The sequence below is a fragment of the Amblyomma maculatum genome, chromosome 5 (genome assembly GCF_055883805.1).
Source record: "Amblyomma maculatum isolate TAMU_Amacu chromosome 5, ASM5588380v1, whole genome shotgun sequence".
Taxonomy (NCBI): Eukaryota; Metazoa; Arthropoda; class Arachnida; order Ixodida; family Ixodidae; genus Amblyomma; species Amblyomma maculatum.
In genome coordinates this window covers 146,685,889-146,710,792 of record NC_139348.1, presented here as the reverse complement: position 1 = coordinate 146,710,792, position 24,904 = coordinate 146,685,889, and the positions used below count along the sequence as shown (strand labels likewise).

Below are 24,904 nucleotides of genomic sequence, written 5' to 3'. Positions count from 1 at the left end.
ACCATCGGCTCTGTTGCACGCTCGTCAGGCCCGAACAGTTGGCTGCTCAGTGATCGCTATGCGTATAATGTTAGCAAAAACTGTGTCAACCTCAGCTCTGGATTGAAAGTTCCTTCGAAAGTGGCCGTAAAAATCCAGCGCACAGAAGGGAACGACATATTATAAGCGAAACGGTGAAAAGTTGCACAACTACAGGCCTCTAGCTCTGATGCCAATAACTTCGCTGCTCATAGTATAGAGCTCGTGACAAGACGCAAGAAGAATAGAGTTAAGAAGAAACACACAAGGCTCAAATATTTCAATGGACTGCAGTGCGCAATTAAACGGTGCGCTGACAGGCTGCGTGGTAATCGCCCCATTTTATACTCGCACTGCGTCAACAAATAAACAAAAAGTAAACAGCAACAAAAACAAAACAATAAATAAATGTCAAATATCCTAACCTGCACGCACAACAATATAGCAAAGCACTCGAGTTTAACTGATAATGCAGAAGCTTACAGTTTCATACGACGTTTGCGCAACACCTTCTTTGTTTTAATCCAAAGGAAAACCAGAGGAACTAACAAGCAAAGAATATGAAAACAAGGCACCAAATACAAATAATTGACGCGGAATACGTCTAAAGTTTCCGATACTCATGAAACCAATTTCAGATATGGAGTCCTGCAGTGTCATGTGGTCCCCTTGTCGCCCGTTGCAAATAGCAAGTTCCAAACGTATAATGGTTTGAACACGGGTCAAGCTCGTTAGGGGCCAGGGAAGCCACGAGAATAAATTGGTTAAGAAGGCGAGCTATGAAAACTCTATCTTTCAGCGATGAGAAAACCTGCAAGGCAATTTTGCAAACCATTCTATACTCTAATTCTTTTAACCAATTCCTAAAATGATGTTCTCGTCAAGGCAGAGTCAAAAACTCCATTTTAGACAAACGCAAGGACTCAGATATGTATTTGCGCAATCCACATTGTCGCTCGCTATAAGCCAATAAACGGCCTGTATAAGCCGGTTACAGCGGTCGTTATCAGGAATTTGCAGCGGTTGCTGGCAAGTGGCCCCAAGCCTTGCGGCTTATTCAGCTTAAAATGGAGTCATCGCATTTTTATTTTTCGCATAACTACAGGAGGCTGCATTTTTGAAGAAGGTTTAGGTCTTAGTTTATTTCCTGTATACGACAAAAGTAGGGGCATTTTCATGCTTCGTTTATTGTTTGTTCCTAAACCATTCTAAATTTAAATACTATGCTTGTATGTTTATACCCCTTTTTTAGGCCAAGTTTAGACCCTACTCTGGAGCCAAAAATACCAATTTTAAAAACTAGCCAGCCTCAACCACCGGACTTTTTCGGCTCTTTTTGAGCGTCATTTGGTTATAACAGACACCGGGTATTCTATATTTTAGCACACTTTTTATCGAAACAATAAAAAAGAATTACTCAAGACTAACTTTGTCGCAATCGCTTGCCTTGCATGTCAAGCTGGAGAGATTTCAGCCCTTTCGTGCACAAGCACCTTTATCAATCCCACCTTGACCAAGAGAGTCAACGATAAACTTCAGAAATCTCTTCAAGACAACGTGGCTGCTTTATATACAATCATATATGCCGCCCTCAGCGACCACAGCACGAGAGCACAGTTATGACGTAAACGTCGTCGTATATATAGAGCGCCGATTTCTTTGGCAGTGATGAGGCCCGCTTGTGAAGCAGGGCACAACAGCATTGCTGGTGCGTCTCCTATTGCCAGTATACCAATGCAACGACTACTTGCACTAGTACTACAACTATTACAACTAGTGCTGCTAGTCTGCCAGTTGCTGATGATTGCTATGCTAAGAGTATCAGATTCTACCTTTCCTACACCTGCTGTAACGGGGAAGACGCCATGAGCCCTGCAAAAACACACGAGCTATTGGTGATGAGGCTAAAAGAAAGGCTGACTGACGTGTGCCATTCACGTGCTGTGCGATCCTCATTCAGAAATATCGCTTGGAAGAAGCTGCAAAGTGTTGCTACTCGGCCCATATTTAACTGCGGCATACTCGTAAATGGTAAGTTTGATTTTTGTGACAAATAAAATTCCTGCTTGAGAAATGCCACCCCGCCTTCCCCGCCATCCTGCCTTTTCAGAGCGTCTCACGGCTATAGCAATTGGACGCTTTGGGAACTGCTTGTCACGAAGGGCTACATGCAGCAAAATGTCGGGGCTAATGACTCAGTTGTAATACGGTAATTATTGCAATGTCGCAATGCCTAACAATGTTGCTAAAATGGCGGCGCCTTTTGATGGCAACTGGCTCAGAAACCGATTATACTGTAACTGCGCGGTGCGACTGCTTCTGATAGTCCTATCAGCAACGGCACTAGTCGAGTCACATGTTGCCGCCATTACTACGTCAGCGGCTGTGCTCTGCAGTTTTCTTCCTGCATCTGCCTGGCAGTGTGGGTGCAGTGGTTAGGGAACTCGGCGACTTAACCCAAGGATACGGGATCTAATCTCCGCCGTAGCTAGTGCCGTGTACTGTGACATATCAGTGCATGTAAAAGACCCCATGTGTTAGAAATTTTCGGAGTCCTTCGCTTCGGCGACTCTCATAGCCCGAGTCGGTTTGGGACATTAAATCTCATAAACCGAACAGAACCTTCTCCCTCCTTTTATTCTTTCCTTCCTTCCTATCTTGCTTTTCTCATTACTTTCTTTCGTTTTCTTTTCTTTATTTCTTTGTATTTTTTAATCCTTTCTATTTTCTTCTGATAATCGGTATCATACATGACAAAATTACTTTTGAAAAGGAAATAAATTACATTACTAATTACTTTGCTGAAAATCGCAGGAACGTAATTAAATTACATTACTCATTACTGCTCCTAAATTAATGCAATTACATTACAATTACTTCTTCTGAGTAGTTAAATTACTTTCTAGTTTTCATCCATGCAAAAACTAAGTAAAGCTAGTAAACTAAAGCTAACTTGTTCTCCAGACGCGAAGCACACACGTTCTTTCATATTCCCGCGAAATTCCGTCTCAGAAAGCTATTCCTTCCCTCTTTCCTACAGCGTTTGCCATTACAAAAATAAGACAACGGCAAAAAAAAAAAAAAAAAGAACAAAAGCAACAACAACAACAACGAAAGCAGAAGCATGGTCGAACGGTCGCGAAATAAACGGTGAACCCGGCGTCTTGTTGGCCTGTAGCTTCCTTCGCCATTTGAAGGGGCCCGAAGAATCAAGGTTAATTATTGCTTCCAAGAATCCAAGTCCCAAGAATCGATGTCGGCACCTTGCACTCAGTAATGTTCATGCCACGGTGGCTCACGTCAAGTACCCTTCAGCCTGTTTCCTCCCCAAACCCTCCATCTTCCCGTGGTAACGTGTTTACCCAGGAACTACTGTGTCTTAGCCGACGCAACAGGGAGTGCCCCTGCGCCGCGCTACAGACTTGTTTTCAACCCCGGCCGCCTTCTTGCACAATCTGCCCCTTCGGTATTCCCTTGGCGCCTTGTATCCCGCTGCTTGGAGAATGGTAGCCGCGGGACAACCGCACTAAGTGATCCTGCTGCACAGGTCTCAGAGGCACTGTTCCGCTCAATTTTGTCTCTCTTTGCCGATCCGTTACGCTGGCTTCGGCTTGCTGCACGTCGTTCCTGCTTTTCTATTGAAGGAGTAGTGGCGCACTTTAGTAAAAGTAATTTGAAATAAATTAATTACTTTTGCTACGAAATTACTGTCAAAAAGTGATTACCAAACCGAAAAAGTAATTCATTACATTATAAATTACCGAGAAAAGTAATTAAATTACAGTAATTTAATCACTGTAATTCAATTACTCTCATGTCTGATCAGTATACTGATCGATGCTCACATTCCCACCTGTAGGCTTTGCGCAGGGTAGTTAAGCTGTCCTCCCTTTACCTTCCCCTCGCCATTAAGTTTGTGCTAAGTTCAGCTAGCTTTCCTTCTCACAATCTCGTTTACTCTTTAGCTTGAATACCGGGACCGGGTAGCATGCGCGTTTCGTGCGTAATCAGACTTTTATCTCCGCCGAACATACATACGCAAGATGTCGCCACCAGCGAGAAATCTGTGAGCCAGTTCAATTACATCTTGTATTGTAGAAGTGTTACAGCATCTCCGGAGGTAAGAGCTGAATATCACAAGCCTATAAGAAACTGTGTAACCCCGCAGCCATATTCAAAAGAAGCCGAACAAGAATTCAAAAGAAGAAGTGGTGAAAAATTGTACTTCTATTAGACTGTCTCAAGTCGCAGAATCCATCAACCGAAATTTGCCGCATGGCAGGTCACGAGAAAGGAAGTAGTCAGGAAGCGCTGTGGATGTAATGAGCGAAACCCAACACTGGAAAGCAGAGACACAGTTACAACACGCAGGCCCCTGCAAGTTCATCAATCTATCTAATTCCACAAGAAACGAAAAAAAAAAAATACTAACAAAAATAAATTTTGTAATGTGATCTCCTAGAACATTTGTCGAGAGTGTACCTGCTCGTTTGAACTCACACATGGCGCAAGTTCTGCATATAGTATTTTTCGCAAGACATTTCTATTACGATCCCATGCAGGCTAACACGATGGATCCTACAAGCGCAAAAAGTAATTGCGAAACCGAGAAGGCAAGAGACAAAACTGGAGTATCAGTTTCGGAAGACAGCGAAATTGCACTTTGGATGTGGCGTGCACGTTCTGCACCACCACGCAATCTTCCAATTGCTCGAACATGGAGGCTGCAGATGTGAGAATGAAGTAACGCTGCTCTAAGTAGGACAGGAGGTCAAATTACGCAGACAATATTTTTGAGGTAAAAAGACAGATTTTCCGGGCGAGTAATTCTGTGTACTCTGCTGAACATGATTTCAAAGGAGCCGCCATTTGTAGGCAGTTCCCCCCGTAATTGTGGAATGAAGGCTCTCTTTGGCGCCTATACTTCATGTGTCGAAACAATAGAAATCTTTGCTTTCGATTCTACAAAATGCAGATTAGTGTCAGGGTGAAGTGGCTTTCGAAGCATGTGGATCGGGCGTTTTTTTCAGGGGCGGCGGAATATTCTTTCCCTTTTCGTTTTTCGAGCGGAGCGTAAGAAACTGCACAACACGGATTGATCAGACTGGATTTTCCTACCGCTACTGAATAATCAGTAATGCGATTTAATCACAGTTATCACATCTCTGTTGTGCGCTTCTTTTTCATCCCCAGAATCGCAGTCGTGGCGTCACTGGTAAGCTCGAGGCAACGTGAGGGAATCAAATATTTGAAGCCTGCCATTTTTAATAGTCTGCGCTGTCAGGAACATTCAGCAGTTACTTGCAGCTCATCTAATCATTTGAACCTTATCTCTGCCATTGCCAGGGGTCGGGTATTTTTGTATAACTTCTGAGGTGGCCTCCCGCACCAGGAAAAATCTAAGATTGGTTTCGTAATTTCATCCATAGCTAACACTGAATGTCGATACAAACGGCGAAAATTTAAAGCCCTTTCGAGTGACAAGAATGTCATTTGCGAAGAGTCGCCAGTTCTATCGCTTTTTGCCAGAAACTTCCATTGAAACACGGAGTGTTCTTTTCATTTCCAGCGTCATATTTGTCGAAAAACAAAACAAAAGGTTGTCATAAAGATACAGTATCGGTCACACACATTCACGCATGTACTAAATATCTCAACTCCACCGCCTAGGTACATATGATAGCCTCTTATCGGCGTTCGTTTCAGTGCTACATATGATTATAATTGGTATACAGAAAAGGCGCAGTATCTGTCACACTTTCTCCGGCATGTGTGTTTAGACGGTGCAATACCGATCCTGTCGCGTGGCGTTCCTTGGACGCGTCCAAGCCTCCTCCGGGATGCAGAGCGCTAGCTCTGTTTGGCCCCAGCGGCTGTCACACTGTCCCTCTTTATAAGGAAAGCGCGCCGAGTTCATTACACCTCTCCTTCTAGCCACCCTACCATAGTGGAGGGCTACGGAGTAATTTCGACCTCGTCGGGATCTTTAACGTGTACCGACATCTGTGCGATGTCTAGCTACAGTGCCAGTTAGCGGCACTTTCTTTTCATTCTTCCTACAGCCACAACAACAGCACACGGAGCTTGTCCGCTTTGCCTCCATCGAAACGCAGCCGCCGGCGGTCGGATTCGAGCCCGGGTATTCTGCCTAGAAGGCTGGTGACCTTAGATGAGTTCAACAGAACGCTGGTTGAGTTCGATGCAACGATCGGTCGCCTGCAACCAAAGCTTCCGCTCCACATTCGGTTCAGCAGCGTTGAAACCCTCAAATGCACAGCTGGCGCAGCGGCGACGGACCCTCGGAGTCACCCGCGCAGAGGAGGAGTCGGCGGCGGCTCCGCGCTACTCTCCAGATGTGCGCCATATGACGTCACTCGCAGAAAAGGAGGTGTCTAAATTTTTGTGTGTGTGTGTGTGTGGGGGGGGGGGGGGGGGGGAGTCATCAATGGCAGAGAAGGAGCCGCAGACACTATTAGTTTTTTATTCTTGTCGTTGATGTGTCGCGTAGGACTACCAACTTTTACGACGTCGACACGCATAAGAAACATTGCTAGCAATTACTTCATTTTAGATAATATTTATGAACTTTTCCTAAGGTAACTGATTAGGGCGAACAGTAGACGATCCACGAAGAGGAGACACAGACAAAACATGAACAGGAAAAAACTAAAGATTAACAAGTACCTAACATATCATGTCCTCTGCGTCTATAAAATTGTAAGTTGGTTTGTGAGAAAGGAAAGTCATAGTATCTATCACACACGGCCCTCCAGTGTACAAGAACGAAACAGCAAAGGCGTTTCAGTCAATGCCTAATAATTGTGAGCACTGCGACACTACCAACATTCGGCACCTTGCAAAGCGAGCGCTAACAAGCAGCACTGAATATAGCTGCACAATCGTGTCTCCATTAATCATTTTCAATTCATCTATTTCCGCCTTCAGTGCAGTAGTGCATCGGGGACTAATTATTTGGATATGAAATCGAACAACTGCAGCTGAAGAATCGAGAGTGGCTATATGCATTATGCGGCGCCACCTTCTCAAGGGTGCTCACAAAACGTCGGACGTACCAATACTCTCATGCATTGTGGTGCAGAAATAGATTTTTTTTTTTAGCACTACGACAATACTTCCCTAAAAGAGACAGTTCACAGGAGTGTGGTTGCACGCAAGAGAGTCCGGCAGAAATACCTTTTTCAAAATCATGAGAACGAGCTCGCCGCAAATAGAAAACACCATTTTGCACAGCCGGATTACGAGCTCTCAATAACACAAAGTCGGTCTGCTCTAAACGAGTGGAAGTCGCTATTTCATCAAGAAGTTTGGGCGGCATGCGAATGGGGCACTAAAAATTTCGTAACGATTGGCAAACCACATACTCGACGTGTCTTATGATGCGAGTTCGTAAAGAATAAATTGCATTTTTTCCATGCCTTCCATTCTTTTTTCGGAACTTTCACCACTTTCTTTTTAACGGCAACAAATAGCGCAGCACACTTCTGCAGGCCCTTATATTGTGGCTGGCAGCTCGGAAGGCCACAGCGTCTAGTCTGAAGGATAAATATTTGACGCGTTAAAAGTAGAAGCGAATAGGACGGGCATGTGGATTGTGTCTATATAGGAATAGGCGTTCATCTTGTCCATCGAAAGGAGAACAATGTTTCAAGGCTCAAGGAAAAACCGTCAACGTCTGCAGTACACACTGAACGCTCGACAAAAAGCTGGACCATTATTGCAACATTGCGCTCCAGTCTCGTTACGCAACGAACGCGAGTACGAGGCGAGCGCAGACGCGCGTACGAATAGATAGGCAACAGTGCGCCGCCGCCGGCTGGTTGGAAAGTTGCTTTTGTTGCAGAGCTCCGCTTTTGAAGGAACGAAGAGGCGCGTACCGGTGAAAGAGAAGAAAGAACGCGCCATTGAGTGGAAAGAGGGGTACAGAGGGGCGGGACAAAACTGAGAGAGAGGAAAGAAAAGTTGGCTCGGCGCCCGGCTGCGGTGGTGCGGTTGTGGAGAGAGAAAGCCGGGAAACAGGAATACAGAGAGAAAGAAAGTGGAGAGAACGCGTGCTCCTCCTCTCTTGAGCCTTGAGGTCACATACACTTCGTATCGGGAGCTCGTTTTAGGCTGTATTTTCAAGGAACAAGCAGCGATTTGAGTGTTCTTTTAACAAATTCATTCTGGGTAGACATTTGAATTTAGACCTTAGAAAGATGCCTAAAAGGATTCTTAATGAAATAGTTAAAACGTGTATTTATTCTGCTCTGCACTCGTGCCGGGAATATGGTTACTGAGGTGGGGACGGCTTTCGCAGCGGATGTGAGGTTGATCCTTTTACGGTTCTACGGGGAATGATGAGTTGCGGGTTAGCACGCTTAATGCGTGATACGTGCCACGCCCTCTCTCTTGTTACGACGTTAGGCACGTAGCCCCTCTGACCCCATAGAATTCAAAAACGATCTGCTGTACATTGAACTTAAAACACAGAATTTGGATTTGTTGTTTTATTGCAGCTGGACGCGTTGCGTAGATTGCGCTATTAGGAAGTGCCAAATGGAGGAAGTTAACGGGACTGTCTTTGTGTGCCATATTGTCACACCAAAAGCCGCTTATAAAGCGCGGGTTTTTCGAAAGTTCTAACGCTGTCTGTAAAACGGTTTCACGCAATTTTCGAACTTCTACTTCCTGTAAAGGTTTCTTATGACTGATATATCACACTTTCCTACGGGATATTGAGAGTTGCAAAAACACGGGAAGCCGATTGTCACCAGTGCACCCCTTTCGAGAAGGGCACGAACGCACCTGTGTACAGCGACTCGAATACGTTGCGTATGCGGTAATTTTGGCTACCGCTTCGCTATCCACCCTGGCTTAACTTCACACCGTGTTCGCGCCCACTGAAACTAGTCGTATTTTATTTGTCTCAACGTTCCTTCACCACATATTTCTCACGCTGCGAATATCAGGTTTGCTTAGGGAGGAAACGCGGCAAATTCAAACGTGAATTCTGTGCAATGCGTGACTTCCCTTGTTTATTGTTGCGCTTCATTTACACTGTAAATAATGTGTCTTAATGACGAGAATAATATTCTTTTAATGCGGAAAATAAAAAAAACTCCGACTGGACTAGGCTGTCCTGCTGATAGAGAAAAAAAAATGAAATAGAATGGTGACCTGAACTGGGGACACCCTTCTGTCCTTTTTTACCCTCGCTACTAAACCCCAGAAATTTTCGATATAAGTCTTTATTCACAATTCCGACGAAAAGAGGTCATTTACACCTGACGATTCAGCTAACGTGGGGAGGATGGGAGGCAGCCTCTCTAGCTCGTACCACGAGGACCACCGATAAATCTTAGAAAGAGCGAGGGTGGCGCCCACAGCCAAAGGTGTCCCGGACGAAGGATTCAGCCAGTTAAACCTCCCATAAACCCACTCCCCTCCCCCTCCCTTCTCATTTAAATAAAACGTTTTCTACGTCATCACCTGATCAACAAACATAGATATAGACTACCAGTGAGCGGTAGAAGCTAGCTTGTGTACAGTAGATTGGGACCACAAGAGAAGGCGCGGTTTAAAAGAAAAAAGAAACTTTCCAGAACATTTCTAAAAAATAATGGAATAAGTTTAGGCGGTGTTATTGATATACAAAGCTACTGTAAACGGCACGAAGCTGACTATCGGTGTCTGCATTCTTGTTCCGAGGAAAGTTTGGCTGCCTCAAATTGTACACTATACACTGATGATGGTATAGTGTACAAATTGCGTACACTATACCATCATCAACGCCTTCCTCACAGGGCTATAGTATTCCGGATATATTGACGTTGTATCGCGCGAAGTAATCTGATCTGATGAAATGCGTGTTATATTTCTAAGCTCCCGGCGAAAATCTCGACTCAGCGAGATTTGTCCGCGATATGCGACAACGAGATTCCGGCTGACAGATACTGCGCCTTTCCTTTCCGTAAACCAGTTATAGAATGGTGATGCGGAACTGTGATGCGTTCAACGAGAAGGGATTGATTAGAAATGACCAAAAATGGTTAGTAATGCATAGTAATGACTAAAATGAGCTACTAATCACTTGTAATTACTAGTAATGTATTGCAATGACTTTTAATCACCAATATGTCTAACGACGACTTATAACCACTACGATTGACTACTAATGATTAAAAATGCTTAGCAAGAAGTAGTAATGACTAACATGACTACCAATAACTTGTAATGACCACTATGTCTAACGCCGACTTGTAACGACTACAACTCATTAGAAATGAGTTAAAATTGCTTAGTAAAAGTAGTAATGAGTACTCATGACTGCTGCTATGCTTTCGCCGTTTATTATGGCTGTCGCCGCAATTTTTTGAGAAACACAATGCCCCATCAAGGTGACGCAATGGTTACGACACTCGGCTACTGCACCGGAGCACCCGGGTTCAAACCCGACCGCCGGCGGCTACGTTTCGATGGCGGCGAAACGGAGTGGCGTCCATGCGCCGTGCGATGTCAGTACACGTTAAATCGCAGGGGGTCTAAATCCATAGTCCTCCACTAAGGCATCTCTCATACCTTGAGTCGCTTTGGGACGTTAAACCCTGCAAACCAAACCAAAATCAATGTTCTGAGTTTCCGTGAAGGTGAAAGGCAAAAGGCGTCCTTTTGTTCTACGATGTGCTTGTTAAAGATCGCCAGGTGGTCGATATTACTCCGTAGCGCTCCACCACGGCACGCATGTCGCTACTTCCCTGCTCTTTTCTTTCCCACCTTCCTCCACTTTCTTCCAGCGTGGTACAGGTGCTACCAGACACCGCGTAAAAATCTTGGTCGATGGTGTTTGACGTCTCGGAATGATCCAGGATGAGAGACGACGTAGTGAAGGGCTCCGGAACATTCGATCATCTGCGGTTTTTTAACGTCCACTGGCATCGCACAGCACATAGTCGCCTTGATTATCGCCTCCATCGAAAAGTGGCTGTTGCGGACGGGATTCGATTTTGCATCGCTGGGTGCAGCAGTTGATTGCCCTAACCTCTGCGCCGCCGCTGAGGAGCCAAATTTGCAATTTATAACTTCTATTAGAATATTTTTTACAATTTATATTTTAGATAACGCAGCTTAATTAGCGCGAAAGAACGTGCAGTGCCAACATGGAAAGCTTCGCGTGAGCTTGCGCGTTTCTTGTGTCGTCGCTTCTCAATGGTACACCTCGCTAAAGAATGTGTTCTCTTTGGGTTGAGCTGACATCGGGCATGCTGATACTGAGCATCAGCTGGTCCGACTGAGCCTGAGTTAACCGCCACTCTAACCGGAAAATAAGGCACAACTTGTTCAGGTGCAAGCAGGCGTTTTGGACAAATAATTGAAGGCACCTATCAATGGAGCAGGAACACCGGGCGTACGTAGAGCAAACTCGTATGTCATCCTCTTCTTGCATCACCTGGAAGCAACGTGTCCAAATACAGCCACATATTCAAAATTAGTACCCCCCCCCCCCCCCCCCCTATCCCCTGACCCTTCCCATATTAATGCAAATTTGTCAGTGAATACAAATTCGCACTATACTTTGCTCTAAGCGAATTCGAAATTTGCACTAAGCGAAGATAGCAAATAAAGCGCACCGTGAAATACTGGCATGTTAGCACATGAAGAAACTGGTTTATAGACTGCTGGGATGCTGTTTCTAAGACATCTTACAAAGTTCTTTAATGAGAATTCCTTATGGATTTCAGTTTTAAGATTACCCGTAGAAAGCGACAAAGTCCCGCACGACATGATCACGATACTAGGCCTTAACAGTATTTGGAAAACCATTTCTTTATTGTGTTTAGTTGTCGGTTGTTATTTTTGGCCTGTGTACTTTGTTCAGTTGGTTTCCTGAATATTTGTGCTCAGTACTTGCCCACCCTACAATAATCCCTTACTGGGATTGCAGTGTGAATGAACAAAATTAAAAAAAGGAAAAAACAAAAGTCGGCATGCAAATGTAGCCATCCCCTTCTTGCAAGAAAAAATGCGTCGACGAGTCTGCCAGTGCGCTTGCTCACTCACGTCAGAGTCCCGAGGTGGCGCGGCGGTCGCGGCGCAATCCGGCTTCTTGTTTTGCTTTTCTGACGCTACACTACAGCTGGCAGCACAAAGCGGCGAAAGCCAGCCGAAGGTATCAGCGTGTTGTCACATGGACCTGGAATCAGCGCACGTTGGCAGGTTTCGCAGGCATCGCGGGCCTGCGCTTTTGTGATCGGTGCCAGCTATTTGATCACCGCAAGGAAAGTCGGAATGTATCTGAAGAGGGCTGCCACGGTTTGAAGTTCAAGCGGACTTTAAGCGCGTTTACGAAGACGTTTGCCAAGTTATTTTGAGAAATAAAATTTTCTTGCCGCGCTCGTCTCGTCACGATATCGCCGCAAAAACGGAAAGGTAGGACGTACTGCAGATATTTCCAACTCCCCCCTCACAGCTCCCTCTCAGCATTCCGATCGCAAAAAAGGGGATGCTTATAATCGAGTAAATATGGTATGTATAGAAGCATCGCCATCTATTTGCTGGTACAGAACGAGGTTTCTTTTCTTGAAGTCGAGACGCGCTACTAAAGGTAAAAATTATTGTACCTGCCTTGTATCTTATTTGCAAGCTTTATCAAGGCCTCAGATATATTCATTACTGATTGACCACTCGAGACAAAAGATGAAGCGACAGCATGTCGTATCTAAAACCCAAACAACCTCGGCTTAATACATTTATTTCGCATTTATTTAGTGAATTCGGCAGAGTCCGCAATAACAGCGATATGTCTTCCCACGTCATACCTGTTAACAGAAGCGCCAAGCTGATCGAAGCAGCTACCGTGTAGCTTTTTTGGGCATACTCTCTGTGTACGTCCGCTAAATAACTTAAAAAAAAAAAGAAAACTACTAGGGACTTGCAGACCAACATATTGATCATTGGCACTACTATGCCCGGTGACTGAACAACAACGCTCATTTTCATACCATGGACATTATCAAAATTTTCGTCATGTGCTTCCCATATACCTTTATAAATGACTTCAAGAAGAGGGCTTTCCAGGGCTGGTTGGTTCGTGTTGAATGGAAGGAAGGAACCGCTCAAACGAACGGGACGTATGGGAAGGCAAGACAGACACATGAGCTGTGTCTGTCTCATGTGTCTGTCTTGCCTTCCCACACGTCCCGTCCGTTTGAGCTGGTCCATCCTTCCATTCATCATAAATGGCTTCCGCTGAATCATTCGGCCGGTCAGCGTTTTCGCTACTGCTTTGTAATAGTTCTGCAAAAAGTCACCAATAAGACCACTCGCTGTCACCATGCATGCTGATAACACCTGCCGGTTGCACTTCTTGCGCTATTTTCATGAGAGGGAAAACAGCGTAGGCTTTTCATTTTCATCTCTACTTAACATCGCTACGTCCTCGGCAAAACCTGTGAACATTTTTTTGCAACACGATTATTGAAGCACTTATATCCACTTGCAGGGCCTGTTAGGATTTCAGTTAGTATATGACACTAGAGTAAGACTCTTGTCGGTGCCTGGCAGCGTGAGAACTCTTCCATTTTATTTTTGATGTACCAATTCACCCAGAGATTTTCGTTATATGATCCATTTTTTCGGAGACGTCTTGACTAGGCCGCCAGACACTTGAGGCGCACTGGCACACATTGAGGTCGGGATGATATTCCAGCCTAAACATATATTGTTGCCCTAAAAAACCAATCATACCGTCAGCACGTGCCGACAAAGGCTGTTTGCAATGTCTGCGTTACTGAAAATAGGTGAGTAAATATACAAAAGGGACCCGGAATACTTTTTCACAAAGCGGAATTCTATCAAATGGAACCTGACAAAAATTTGCACTCTAAGAAATATCGATTAGGAGATGCTGCAGTTCAATACTGCGATTTATTTATTTCGCGATGAGAACAGATCTGCTTATAGTACGTTCACATATGAGTTAGAGATTGACATCAACAGCGAATGATCCTTGAGGCTAGACAGGAAGGAACGGCACGAATCGGACCGCAGCAGATCACGTTTTCCACCTGACTTTTGGAGAAATCTGTGATGAGTGGTGACTCACAATGGGGAGAAGGAAAACGATTGTATCCTTCGGACAGCTGTCCTCTTCGAGGAAGATCGAAATCAACATCAAAATTCCGGATTTGGATCCTTTGGTGGAGCTTAAGAGGGAGGAAGGGAGGCTGCATTCGTTTCCAATAAAGGTAAAAGTGTTGCCTGGGAATCAAGCTTGCTGATCAGATTTTTAGGAAGGTGCATTTTAGGAAGAATTCGAGACAAACCATGTTTTTTAAATTCATTTCCGTGTAAATGTTTCTGAAAAATCTGGCTGAATCCGAAAACGAAGAGCTCTGATTGTCATCGTTATAAAACGAGGCCGCGCCCAAAGTCTCAGTTGCTGACATCTTCAGAGGTCGCATATCGCGGTGCCTCCCACAAGTAGCGCGCTTATTGCCAATTCCACACTTGTGAATGCGTGTCACTCTTTATTCGTGCTTTAAGGGAATATTGCCTTGAACTTTTGACGGGAGGGGGGGGGGGGGGGGGGGGGGGGGGGGGGGGCGATATGCATCGATTGTCTACACTGCCATGGCTGGTCGCGGGGTTTCATCTCCCGTTGCTGCCGCGGTAGTGTGCACAAACAACGTACATCGCCACTGAAATTGCTTGCAACGCTAAAGGAAAGAAATACGATGAATGTAAAAAAAAACACTTTGACAAAAGCCAAGAACGTACTACTCGGTAAAGCAGCGCACTGGCGCGGCTGCTACAAATACAAGGTAAGATGCCGTAGCCCGTTGTTTTCTTTTTTCTCTTCTTAACGCTTTTTGTCCCTTTGTGTACGTGCTATCCCGCAGTATGCTGTAGCACCTTATTTTAGGTCCGGCACAGGAAGCGTCGTTGCGACGGTAGAGTGCTTGGATGGATGGATGGAATATAGGAGCGTCCCCTTTGAAGCGGGGTGGTAGCAGTAGCAGTAGCTGTAGTACCTTATTTTAAGTCCGGCACAGGAAGCGTCGTTACGACGGTAGAGTGCTTGGATGGATGGATGGAATATAGGAGCGTCCCCTTTGAAGCGAGGTGGTAGCAGTAGCTTGTGCGATCCGTGGGAGCGCCACCCTGCGGACGGCTACCAGGGCGCTACCCGACGGTGGCGTGCCATTCGCTCCTTGGAGGATCCTGCAAATATTTCGCAGCAGTGCACCGCGCTAGACTTTTCTCAAGGAGAATTTTGCAGTGAAAGCTTGCATGTCGGAGGTTGGCTTTTATCCAGAGCTCTTCAAAACTACCAGTTGCAAAACTTCCCATAGGGCTCATGTATAAAAATAAAGGAGGGTTTGAGAAAAATTCGGGTGGATGCGAATAGTGGCGCCACCCGCCGGCCATTAAAGGAAATTACGTATAAATAGCAAACTTTCAGATTTTTGATAAATGCGCAATTACATAGAAAATAAAATTAGTTTAAGGCTTATAGCAGCAAAAATTCTGAGATATAACAGCTGTAGAGTAAATTCCAAATGAAAAAGAAGAAAGAAAAAGTAATGTCCAAAACACAATGTCGGTAATAGTAGAAAACTTCTATTTACCGCTTCTAGATAGCGCGACAATACAAAGCATACGAAAAATGCATACAAATACTAGTCACTTTTTGAAGCGGAGTTTCGCAACTGGTATGATCCAAAAGCTTTTACAGGTGCTATCGCGGCTACACTCGGGACGAAGCTTGAGCGTCCTCCGTAATTCGAATCATCAAACCATGCATAACCATGCTTAACGCATCTTTCGCTCGTATCACTAGGTTCAAGCCATGCTTAAAGACCCACAATTCTTATTTAGCCTCATAGCTTTGCTCCTACGGGTGGAAACCCGGGGACGATTTGGTTCCGGCCGGGTGACCTTTAAGCTGAGTCAAGGCCAAACTGGGCGAACCTGCAAAGCCATATAAGCTGTATAGCTTCAGCATCGTTCTATACTACGGTAGGCTGGTGCTTGACCACATGACTAACTGACATTTCCGCCATGACTATGACATTGGGCCTCGACATTTGACCTTGAAAGGTAACTCACTCAATAACGTCAGAGATCAAGAGGCCATGGAATTCTGTTGCGTAGCATGCTTCATTTTTTATTTTCATTACGGATGTTCTCAAATTTTATTACCCGTCTACCTATCAGCAATAAGTGTTGTAGATTGTTCCTTTTCGGTTCAGCACACTCTTTTGACGTTCCGCACAAGTGCCTCTCGTAATATTCTCAGCGGGCTATTTGTTAACTTTACCGAAATACTATGCGGGGTTTCTGTGGTGCTTGCCCAATGCTAAAGTGTCGTTATCTTGTGAAGTAGTTCTCGTGTAAACCATCCAACTTCGCGACTGCTTTCCGGATATTATTATCATTATTATTATTTTACGTTGGTATTTAGCTATTATATGCATGATTTCTGATTCTGGAGGTTGGCCGAAAAACATTTCCAAGATTTCCCTTAGGTGTAGGTGTAGGCGTTAACGAGCCGTCAGCTGCAGGGATGCAGAAATGAATGCTACCAAATATCGAATTAAGCAAGCAAGCAGGCCTCCATTGATGACTTATCTCAGGCGTTTTAAAGTTTTCAAGGCCCAACTTTGCAACCTTTTAAACTCTTACTTCAGCGGACATCCTTCGCGGTGCAGCTGCGCGCAGTGGCCTCACGTACTTCAAAAGGAACGGCGGATTAGACGGCTTAATTAACGCGCGAGGAGCACCGCAGAGAAGAAAATCCGGATTTGTGGCATTGCGCCGGCAAGAACGCCTGCCAGGAGCAAACATTTTGGAGCAAGTAGAATGGCCTAGTCCCGGAAGGATTAGCCTAAATCTGCTACGGATTATAGGTCAGACCGCGTTGCGGTGTTTTCAATTGTACTGAATGCTGGTTTTCAATTTGCGAAGGGAAGCTAGGGGTACGAGCCCAACTCCTTCCTCTAAAAACTGCGGCATAAACATGTTTTGATCAAGCAGACATGCTTTTTTTCTCTCTCTTGTTTGAGAAGTGCTGCACAGAATGCCTTTTCTACCATGGTGTTACTTTAAGCCTCGACTACACGCGCTAATTTGTACATGTCAAGCTCATGTTTTTGGGCTACTGGAGCCAAAGAGAATATAAGCACTTTCGATAGACTGGCGAGTTGTAAACAAAAGAAAATGATCAGTTTTTTTAAATGGAGCTTTTATGATTTGCAAAAATTTTAATTCCTTCTCGGATGCAATAATGACGACTGCACGGCATTTTTTTTTTTTTTTTTACGCGGATCTATGAGGCTAAACGACACGGCCATTCACTTCTAAGCAGGGACCACGGAGTCATCTCCGGTGTTGATCACCATTTATAGATCCTTTTCAATTTCTTAACCATGCCTCCCAAAGCGGCAGTGATTAGCCCTTAAGCGCTAAGATGGCGCTGCGGTCGACGTTTGCGCCATTAGGCGGTCACACACTGATACGTACGGCAACGTTGGCGACACTGCGGTAACTGCGAAAATTCATTTGGCGTTTCCCTGTTAATATTTTAAGTCTTTTTTTTTTTTGCCCTTGAGTGTTTGTGCATTCTTAAGTTCGTAAGTGACAGAACACAGTGACAGTACAGTGTGAAGAAGGCTGAGCGCCGAAGAATTGACGCGTTTGAATTATGGTGCTGGCGGAGACTCTTGAGATGTTCCTTGGACTGCCAGAAGATCAAATCAGTCAATATTGTCTACCATAAACCCTGACTGCTCATTGGAGGGTCAAATTCTAAAGTTAAAGCTCAGCTACTTTGGTCATCTGATGAGAAGAGAGGAGTCGCTGGAGAAAGATTTGATGTTAGGAAAGGTTGAGGGTCGCTGGAGAAGGGGTAGGCAGCGAATGCGATGGTTAGATGGCATCCTCGAGGCGCTGCAGATGAAATTATGTGATGTTAGGAAGATAGTGACAGACCGTGAGGCGTGGCGTGATATGGCCGATAGGATCACGAAGAGTCGGACACAACTGAGCGACTGAACTGAATTGAAGTGACAGTGCTCAAGGTACAGCCTTTATGAAAAGTTTACAGCCCAGAGGGTTTACTTTTAAGCCATATAATATATCTTCAGCAATAATCGTGGAAGTCCTAGCCAATGAGAGGGTAAGGCGAAAAATCTTCTTGCTTTCAGCAAGTATGGGAACCTGGGAATGCATTACGAGAGACATAGTATCGCTCAGAAGTAGACCCCCTGGGCTGTAAACGTTTGGTAAAGGCTGTACCTTGTAGTGGTTTCCAATCTGGGCGCTGACATGGGCGCTGGCATTTTTCTGATAATTAGTGACCTAAGTTAGTAAAATGGGCTAAAGGACGGTAGTTCCCGATCGTAAATTAACTTTCTCTCAGAGGTTAGGTGACGTCTGTCATTTCTCTTCTTTAGAATGTGCACATACTGAGCAACATGTTTTTTGCTTGGATGTACCTGCAGGTACCGGCGTAACAGGTATGCGAGGCACTTCTCTCCGCTGCCGGATCTGCTTCTCTCAAACTGAGGCAGAGCAATACCCCACCATACAAGGTGTTTGAAACAACGTAAGAAGTGTCAAACACACTTCCGCGAAGGGGATGGTGTAAATCTTCGATCAAACTATATATAGCAAGAGGCATGCTCCCTCCGGTTCGATGTAGCTGGCATATTTCATGATATCCTGGTGTGCTTTGCCCAAAAACATGTAACGGTGAAAATCTCTGCTAAAAGGAGCGAAGTACACCCAAAAAATCAGCGGCAACGCACACCGATGCTGCAGAGGAAACCCTGCAAATCAGCTAAATGAATTTTACGCGAAGGCGATTCGGCTCAAAAGCTGCAGTCGTCACCACCGCCGCTATTTAAACTAAGAAAAACAGTGCTGGAGAAACTATGCACGAGATCTCGTATCGAAATTGTGACGCAACTATACTTTCTGCAGAGTTCAAGGTGATGCCATATTTCGTTGGTCGTCTAGCATCATTCTTCTAGCAAAGTTGGAGGGTAGTTTGCGATCGTAATTCGAACCGACAACATATGCACCTCTGACAAGTGCAGTTCTGCACTAAGCAATATACAACACCTTTAGTTTTCACAAATCAGCTCAATCAAAGGCCCCGCTGCGGTGGCGCAGTGGTTAAGTCGTCCGACTACTTTATAGAGTATCCGGGTTCAAATCCAACCGCGAGGGCTGCGTTTCGATGGAGGCGAACCGGAGCAGGAGGAAGATGAGGAGGAAAGGCAGGACGGTTAACTGGGTTAACCTGTAAAAGAAACCGGTTTGCTACCCTGCACTGGGGCAAAGGGATGAGTGGACGAACCGGAGAGACGTCTGTGTGCTGGGTGATGTCAGCGAACGCTTATGATCCCCAGGCGGTCGAAATTACTCTACAGCTCACCACTTCAGCATCTTTCTCTCTTTCCACTTTACCTCACACCTTTCTCCCTACCCTTACAGCCCTGTTTAGTTATCCATAAAAAAAAAAAAAAAAAAAAACTTTCAAAGATACGGCACCTCTTGTGACCTTGCTCACCACTTTGGTTTGGCAACGTATGCAGTAACACACCATGGCGTAGCACCATCGTAACGCCCCATAACTTTACTGTGCTTTGACCTCTAGCTCACTTAAAAGCGAAAACTTCAGGCTCCGCGAAGGCGGCCCGAGATAGCGTAATGAAGCTTTCGCTTAAAAAAAAAAAAAAAAAAAAAAGAACGTGCTACGCTAATAAAGAGTGCGCATCGCGGACCATGTTTGGCGAAGAAGCTGATTCGTGCAGCTCTGACTCCGCAGTGAAAGCAGTAACCAATTAGACAACTCAGTGGAGACCTGAAGAAAGAGTCATTAACAACTCTCAGTGAAAGTATACAAGAGCTGTCAGAAGCACCAAGATGAGAAGGTGGTACGTCCTTTCATGATCCCAGTTCTTTGCTCCAGAATATTCTCACGCCTTGTGTTCAGACACCCAATCATATTCTTCACACGATTCACGTAGTTTTTTTCAAGGTGGCGTATCTCTTACTGCTAAAATAATAATAATATTGAAGAAACATTCAGTGCAGAGGATGCGTTGAAGCGGGAGTCAGCATTGCTAGCATGCGCTCGCTACCAAGGGCTTTATATTCGACTTTTGAAAGGCGACTCACCTTGAGCTCTTTTGAAAATAAGCAGTCAAATGCGACTGACACGATAAAAATATCTACCTTTGTTACACGCCAGTGTACCGGCCATTGTGTGCACGCATACATTCGGGAGTGGGCATTAGAACTAAATGGCGAAATGCATATGCCCGCAAAAGTGACTGTTCTGCCCGAAGGAAACTCTTATTGTAGATGACCAACATATTATAGACTTTTAGTTTAGCGCTACCGCTTACCGCTACCACCTACCGCTACCGTGCGAGCGTCAGTACGCACGCGCAGATCACCCCGATGGCGACAGATGACGCCACGTTCCTGTCAAATTTCAGTGGACGCCTCACGCGGGGACCAATCAGTGCGTGCTGTGCTGACGGTGCGCGGTAGCGGTAGACGGCCGCGGTAAGCGGCAGCGCCAAACTAAAAGTCTCTATTATTAGCAGAAATCGATCATACTGTCACGGGGCTCAAATCCGTAAACTAACAAAGCCCAGATAACGGCTCCGCAAAACTTGAACAATGCATTGAGCTCCGTTCTGGAGTACAATGGAACGCCACGCTTCCGTAGCAGACGACGCTCATCCCTGGCGCAAACGTCGACAGCAGCGCCACCGTGGCGGGAACGGCGGCGAGCCGCCTGCTCCTGGCTGCGCTGCGAGGAGATGCGAAATTTGAAAGATACTCTAAACGTTAAGCTTGACGTCGGGAGCTTGAATCGAGGGGCGAGGAAAAGAAATGTTCAAAATCTTAAATCTGACTTTTAAAGTTATCAGCGTATGTAGCCGCTAAACAAGGCATTAACCAGATCACACTGTGCAAGGCAATGGATTTTTATCCCAGACCAAATGCCAGATGGAGTTGTTTAAACTTGGGATAACAGATCAAATGGAATCGTTTTTCGTCCTTCTGATAGACAGGAGATTGGTCATGTTAAATTATTAGAATGTCTGGGATAACGAGCTTTGTCAATCAAACCTTGAAATAACTGGCGAGCAAAATGAAAGTGCCTGTTCGAAATCGCTATCCCGCGGAATGCTTCCTCCGAAATCACGCAATGACCACAGGGGAGAAGAGCCTGTCCAGTTGCTGCAGCAGATAATATCTTCTTTTCTATATCCGTATGCTCCTGTTTGCAAACATTCATGCTCACCATTAAATGACATGGCCTAATGGACCTCAAGTACACGATGGGAATTACAAAGGCAGATAGAGGAAGGAGCACAGTAATAAGAGCAACCAACTTACGTGATTTAATAGAAGACTATTAAAGGAGCGAACAGTCTACGAGTGCAAGGAAAACGTTCGGGATTGTTTTTTTTTTTTCGTTTATACTGTGACATACACAGGAATTTTTGTGTTATGGTGATTTTTGGAATAAAGAGCATTAAATGCAAAGCGGAATGAAAGACAACGTGCCGATGGTGGGCGCTTGCCTTGCACTCGTAGACTGTTCGCTCCTTTAAATGCTTTATTAACGAGCCCCTCATTTCCCTTTCAATTGTCTGCTTAATAGAAGACAACCCATACCAGTGTGCATTGAGATACTATATTGGTGGCTTGGTGCGGACGTCTGAGGATGCTTCCTGTAATAAGGAATACAGGGCTGGAAAACATTTTTAAAAAGAGATTAGTGTACTTTTTTCAGCTAACTCGATCGCAGTGTTCGAACATGTGTTTTACGCATTGTTGCTTTTTGGCCTATTCAACACCCTGTTCATTAAAATGGTGGTCGCTATTTCAAAATCTGCATGCATTGAATGAATGTGTGGCGTCCTTGAGGTTACAATCGTCAAACGTCGAGGTCTGTAAGAATGCTTGACCAGAAAATTTAAAATTTATTTGGAAACATTTGTTTTGTCGCCTTTATGCTGATCGTCCATTTCATTGCGTCTGTTTGTTATGCTTTCTGCTTCACAACTAATTACACAAGTATATAATCAACGCGACAAAACGTCTGTTACATATGCCACAAACATGCTACCTTTCGTATTCGTAACACAGAGGCCCGATGTCCCCTAGGAGCGTAATCCAGCCACGGATCTGCGCAGCGGGACAGACCAATCAGCGGGTGATGCATTCCGCATGCGAGGTGACAGGGGATCCTTGACTAACCGACAACGCTGCGGCAAACGAGCAAGATAGTGCCCTGATTGCAGCCGGAAGCAATCACGGAAGGCAGCGCGTTTGCGAGCAATAATTAGTCGCTTCGAACGGCGCGTTTGCCAGTCCGTGCTCTTGACCTTGTATCACAACAGTTGGGCTGATGGAACCCACGCTTTTTTCCTGAATGTACGGTATCCCGGACTTCGCCTACCTGATTATTCTTGTTTTATTGAAATATTTGTTTCAGGAACTTTCTTCCCGCTGAGATGTATCGGAATTGTTGCAGTTTATCGAGAACTATTACACTCGATGGCTTCCGGTCTTGGAACGAAGATAGGCGCAGCACAGAAGAACACCTCATTTGCAGTGTGATATTTAGTTTAAGAGGTTTAACGTTTCAAAGCGATATGAGAGACTCCGTAGTAGAGCGCTTCGGAAATTTAGACCGCCTGGAGTTCTTTAACACGCACTGACATCGCATAGCACACGGGCGCCTCGCTTTTCGCCTCCATCGACAAGCGGCTGCCGCGGCCGGGATTCGATACCTCGATCATTATCGGGCACAGCAGGCGAACGCCCTACCCACTGCGCCACCGCGGCGGGTAGATCGATGGTTTTATGGCATGGAACATGAAAGGGCTGTGTGAGGTACGAGGGAGGGGAGCCTGGCGGCGTTAAGGTTTATCTAATAGGGTTGCTTTGTCGCTCAGTAAATGTGAGAAAAGTTACGAAAAAAAGCTTTAAAAGCGAAGCCTTACCAACTTTTTGCATTTGGCGCATCGTTAACATTATCAGAACTTGGTAGGTTTATGCCATATAACCAGGAGGCCTAGACGTTAAGTGGTATTGTTCACTGCGGAAAGGCGAACTTCTTTTAAATTACTATAGCTACCAGGCCGGTCTCAGCCAAATCACTGTCAATACCTGGCAAGAATTTGGCTGCGTACATTCCAGTTGAAAGTGGACTGTGCCGTTGAAGTTTTGAATATACCGCAACATTTCCCAGCCCTCAATGGGTCTGTGGGATAGGCTAACTTGGCCGACAGAAGCCGGGGAAATGGGACAAAAGATTTCACCCTACACAGCGGCACACGTATCAGAGTATTCGAAATTGCCCCAGGATTGTCTAGTGTTCGCTATATTCCGAACATTTGTCGTGACCATCAGAACTTCTCAAAGTCATCGCAGACGCCATTCGGACGCGTAAATAATCGTGAACATGTTAACATAGCTTCCCAAACCATTGGGCAGGTTTCTCAACTGCTAGCGAAAATAAATTCACACAGCGATGGGCTGCTCGCTGCTGACGGCCGACAGATAACGTTAGTGGGTGTCATTCAGCAAATAATATCAACTATCAGCCGGTACATTCATTTGCTAATTAAAACCTTTTCCAATCAACGTACGGTAGATCCCCCTCTCCATCCATCCCTCAATTCGAAGGTTAAATAGAGCGGCATTATCTTAAATATGAAGAAAGCGTGACAGGGTTCCTCTGCTTAATCGTCATAGTGCAATTTTCATGTTAATGCATACACCTTCTGCAACGTTCCGACAATCATGCGACGTCACCCCCTTCAATGATGATCCTCAAAAACTAATCATGTTCGATGTCTTAACCAGTATTAAAGTTGAGGTTGCTGCATCTGCAGGTGGTATTAGCCTTACGGATTCCGCCGAAAATTGCTCCACCCTATGGGCACATAAATGTTAACAAAAAAAAAATGTTGGCGGTGATTTAGCTGTGGTTAACCCTATAGTTGAATTGCGAAAGCAAGGGCTGCATGGCTACGCTTGTGGTTAAGCGTTGGTTTAGCTCTATTGTATAGACAAGACAAACTGCTCAGGTAACGACTAGGCTTTTATACTTTGTAGCAATGATGACGCTGCGATGGCCAGTGAAGTAGTGGGGCATTGTGCTGACGGCGGGCTCCGCATCTGCCGTGACTCTGTGAAAAACCGAGTCTAAACTGCTTCCCCGCTGTGTGGTGGTTTGAGGTTGGTGCTGGCTAAACTTCAGTAGAAACCGCTCATCTTCAGCTTGAACGAAGGCGGAGTTCTTGTCTTTAATTATTAAAGTCCCCCGTCACGACAATCAATTCCTTTTCAGTTCGGCTAGGCATTCCGGTAGCCAGAACGTCCAACGCAGTTTAAACGCTGGCCTGGGGAGATATATACATCACAGCCTACTACGACCCCTATCTCGCACAGTTACACAGCGACGGCAGGGGCGTCGACGGTGGCGCCATCTGTTGGAGCGCGTTTACCACTACTCCGCGCGTGGAGCGCGGAGTAGTGGTAAAGACGCCTATTGCATCTAAATATGGGGGACACTTAAGCTCAGCCTTTAATGGTATGACGCGATAGCGTAGGATACCAACCCAAATATAAAGCCCCACTTTAAGTGACTCGTATGAACGTGCCTTAGGGGCCTGTAGGAGTAACGTGAATACCAGGGTACTGGGAGGCTGATTCTGATATCACCTTCCCATCTGAGAGGATCGACCCGAGTTGGCAGCTCCTGCCACGATTTCGTTGCACCTGCCATTTGTGGCTACGGCATACGAGCATACCTAACGAGCCGAGCTGGCTGGCGTAGCGTTGCTTT

General features: G+C 45.3%; 1 non-coding gene across 1 annotated transcript; it reads left to right on the top strand.

The window, feature by feature from the left end:
- Positions 1 to 8,349: 8,349 nt before the first annotated feature.
- LOC146189871 (small nucleolar RNA U13) lies at positions 8,350 to 8,461 on the top strand. The gene has a single exon (XR_014707764.1). It is a non-coding gene; the product is annotated as a small nucleolar RNA U13 (small nucleolar RNA).
- Positions 8,462 to 24,904: the final 16,443 nt, after the last annotated feature.